At 42.6% G+C, this 4526-nt stretch overlaps 1 pseudogene; it reads left to right on the forward strand.

Moving 5' to 3' along the window:
* LOC102772325 overlaps positions 1 to 4189 on the forward strand; it is a 6145-nt pseudogene extending 1956 nt beyond the window's left edge.
* The last annotated feature ends 337 nt before the right edge of the window (positions 4190 to 4526 follow it).

Here is a 4526-nt window from a genome sequence, read left to right on the forward strand (position 1 = left end):
AGAAAGATATTCTGCTATTTGCAACAGCATCGATGAAACTGGAGGGCAAAGTGAAATAAGCCAGACAGAAATGGACAAATACTGCATGGTATCACATATGTGGAATCTTAAAAAAATTTTTTTTATAATCTTATAGAAACAGACTAGAAAAGTGGTGGCCACGGACTGCGGGATGGGGTAAATGGGGAGAGGTTGGTAAGAGGATAAAATCTTTCAGTTATAAGATGAATAAGGTCTGAGGTTATAATGTAGCATTGTTATTATAATTGATAGCACTGTGTTGTATAATTAAAATTTGCTAAGAGAGTAGAACTTAGATGTTTAACCAAATTGTCAGACACACCTAAATTGAAGTGCACCATCCATCATTTATTAGTGGGTGACTATGAACAGGTTACCTTACCCCTCTGTGCCTTCGTTTCTTCATCTGTGGAATGAGGAGTTAATTGAACCAGCCTCTCCAGGTTGTGGTAAAATTAAATGAGGATGATTCTGGCACACTAACCATTCCTTATGTTGTAACTGCTGTTTTTATTGTTGTCAATGATGATGCCATTGATCCCAAGAGAGACCAGTGGAGACAAATAAGTTTTGTGTCTACAAATCCTACTGGGGAAGCAGCTGCCTCTGCTTCTTTATGGAACTCCTTTGTTAGACTTCCTGCCTTTGGCCCTGATCAATAATTTTGATGATAGCTGCTGCTCCTGTGTGAGGCAAGGCAGGCATGGGAAATGATAAGAGAGGTGAGTGATCACTGAAAAAGCAATGGCAGGTCTATAAACCCAGCGCTCCATGGATGTAGGAAATGCTAGCATTAAATTGTCTCTTTTCATCTGAAGTCACTAATAAAATTTTAAGCTTTGCAAAGACAGAGAGGTGTCCTCCATTTCTTCTGAGTCCCAGCACACTGCTGTCCTTAGGAAGCTAAGTCAGCAGCCCTCAATCTTTTTTCTATGATTCACATAATGACTGCCATTCACATGAATGTTGACTCTCATGGGGCTGCTTAAGATTCTGTGACATTCCCAACACAGGAGCTAGCTGTAATTCCACCCTATTCTCTCTAGAAAGCAAGCGAGAGCTGTATTAATATAGGGATACATTTTAGTTTGTTCCAATTCACTTTTCAAAAAAATTATTTGCAAGCTTATATTTATTGTTAATAATAAGTTAATTTAACACTTGCCACTGATAATTTTCACCATGTTAGCAAGTAACTCTCATGGGTGACATGATTAAACAGAGAATCTGAGAGCTGCAAGGAGATAGGATGAAGAGAGCATGGGGATACTTATCTGTGTTTCCCAGCAACTGTTACAGGGCTTTTCTTTTCAGCTTAACCCTCTTGCAGGACCAGAACATCTCTCACCAAAAGGGTTTTGAGGTTTCTTTCTTTCTCCTTAGCAGATCAGAACCTGCATAGAAAATAAGAATTAATTCCTCAGGTGAGAGCAATGTTTCTCAATGGCTGGTGCCAAGATAAAAGGATAATCCTAATATTTTTATGATAACAACTTCTGAAAATAATATTTGGTAAATATTTCCTGCATAATGGGAATATGAAGATGCAGAATAATCATGAAAGGAGGGAGCTTTATCAGGAGAAGATGGCCAAGGGTGTTGGGGGCCAAGTAACATACTGTGTGAAGACACTGGGTTAAAGAGAGGACTATGGATTAAAGCAGAACAAAAGCTCAAGTCTTGATTACTTGTTCCTCTATCATTCTTCTTTCCTCTTAATAAGTGACAAATCCATTCCTCACCAACCAGAAAATTCTGTCACCCTTGTCTCCTTTATTTTTCTACATTTGATTGATGAGAAATCCTCTTTGTTCAAGTTTCAGAAAGTAACTAGAACCTGAACACTTCCCCCAGCTCCACTGTACCCATCCTGGTCCATGCCACCAGTATTTTCCAGCTGGATTATTGCAACAGCCTCCTAACTAGTGTCCCTGCTTCTACCCTTGCCTCTCAATAATCTGTGTTGTGTGTGTGTTTTTCCTCACACAGTAGCCAGAATGATCTTTTAAATATTTAAATCAGATATCATTCCTTTGCAAACCTGCAATGGCCTTTCATTTCATTCAGTGAAAACCAAAGGCTTTATCATCAGTCTGGGACCTTGTTTGACTTTGATTCTTGCAACCTTTCCCATACCATCTCTGACAAGTCCCTTCCTCACTCTGCTCCAATCTCTAGGATCACCTGGGTGTTCTTAAATAGCTTACCTCAGGGACTTTGCATTTGTAGTTCTTTCTGTATGAGTATTTTCTTCCAGAAATTTGCTTAGTTAACTTATTTCATTCAGGTCACTGCTTAAAGGCTTCATTACTGATGAGGCCGTTCCCTTCTTTATGGGCACCTTGATCATAGGCACCTGCTTCAGCAGTCAATCCCTGTAAGCAAAAGAACAATGCTGAGCTCTGCCAATTGTCTAAAAGTTTCCTTTTTAAGGATCTAAAGCAGAAAGCCTATGTCTTGCTTAGTTAAGGTCAAATTTCTGTTCATCATATCATATTCAGCACATTGTTGCTTTTCCATTATAAACTTCTTATTCACATGCTTTAAAGAATGGCAATTTGGGAAATTTTGGAACTTAAATCCATTTTTTAACATGGGTTATAACTATTGTTTTTCACACTGGCACTTAGTTCACACTCTTCTTTCCAGAGACCCAAACTTAATTACATTAAAGTACCCAGAGAAGCACAGATGAATCCAATTGTATTGATGAGAAGGAATATAACAAATTGATAAACCGAATTATGTGGAGTCTAAGATATTCATGAAGGGCTTTTCTCCCCACTTCTTCAAAACATAGGTAGATGTAGATGTAATGTTATGTGGAGTCAGGAAAGTCCTAACTCATTTTGACAAATAAAACCCTCAAAGCTATTTATTTATAAGTCTTTGGGTATTTTGTAGTCACCTAATTCAATCATATGGTGAAAATTATGCCTGGGTGTGAATTACTCCATGGAAATCTGCATCCCCATATTGTGTTCACACAGACCTTTGCATCTCAAGGGAGGTGAGCAGCTGCTGTGGAGTCTGATGAGCCCTATTCTGAGTGAAAAGGAGGCCTGAAAAGGCCTTGGTGCAGTTGATTGGAGGGAGAGCATGGAGGTGATTTCCATTTGGGGAGCTTGGGGGAAAGTGCAGCACACAGTCATTACAGTGCACCCCACCAGTGGCCAGGTGGCCAGGCTGTTGATTTCTCACCACCCTGCTCTCTCCTGCCCTGGGGAGACTCTATCATGACCTCTGCCCTTGGCCTGACAGCTGGGTGCCTAGTCCCCTCTCCCGCCACGCCCCCATGCTTCTGCTTTCACTCCTAGGTGGCCAGTGATTAATAATCAGCTCCATCATACACGTGAAAGGTGCATGACCGAAGTTTACAAGCAGCTTGTAAGCCAATGCTTGGAAATTCCCTTCTCAGTCTGTTTTGCAACTAGAAACTGAAGCTTTCTAGAAATTAAAGTAATATGTTCAACTCGTTCCCCTGGGACTGCAGAGTGTGTTATAAAGTTCAGTAAATCACTGCTTCCAGGAAGAGTTTTCTGTTTCTATCACCTGGCTGTAGTGTTATTCTCTCAGTTCCTTTTGTTTTCCTGAGGGATTCAATGACAGAAGTACAAAAGTAGGGCTGATTATAGCCAAACTGGGAGATCTCTACACTAGTTACCACTAACATAATAAATTCCTGGGTCAGTAATCCTCAGCTTCCTCAGTTATAAAATAAAGCACTTAAGCTCTGGCCTGGTAGCTCAGCTGGTTAGAGCATTTTCTGGAAATGCCAGGATTGCTACTTCCATCCCTGGTCAGGGCACATATAAGAATAAACTAATGAATGCATAAATAAATGGAACAACAAATAGATGTTTTTGGAGTGAAGATTAGAGGATGGTGGCAGGCTTGGTGTGGGGGTGTATGCGCATGCGAGAGAGTGTGTGTATGGGCAAGTGTGCATAGGAGTGTGTGTGAGTGTTCTGTGTGGGGACTTGGGCAATGGTTCAGGTTCCCCCCTCCCACTGCAGCCACTGCCCCTGGGGCCCAGTGCTTCTCCCCCAGGTGCACATCATTGGATCTGCGGAGTCTTCCTGAGGAGGAGATCACTAAGGTCACAACAACTCAGCACCCAGCCTTACCACCACAGCTGCTGCTGTCTGGGCCCAGACAGGCAGTGTGATCCAGCAGCAGAAGTTGTGGTCCCAGAGCTGCTGTGCTGACCACAGAGGTGCAGTTGCCTCCCCAGCCCTTGGCACCACTGGAACTGCAGCCTGGACAGAAAATGAGTAAACTGTGGCTAGGCCACAGAGAGGGGAGCACTGGAAACAGAGGGAAGTGGCCAGGACAGCTCTGGTTGCTGGGGTGTGTTGAGAGCACTGAGGCAGGAGTCCCTGATGAGCGCACCACCATCATTCCACCTAGGAAGTTAGCCCCATCTGAATCAGTAGGAAGGAGCCATATAGGGGAGCTCAGGCCTAGCAAGGGTGTCTGGCAGGCACGCCCGCCAATGATCATGA

This window comes from Myotis davidii, unplaced genomic scaffold (assembly GCF_000327345.1).
Source record: "Myotis davidii unplaced genomic scaffold, ASM32734v1 scaffold810, whole genome shotgun sequence".
Taxonomy (NCBI): domain Eukaryota; kingdom Metazoa; phylum Chordata; class Mammalia; order Chiroptera; family Vespertilionidae; genus Myotis; species Myotis davidii.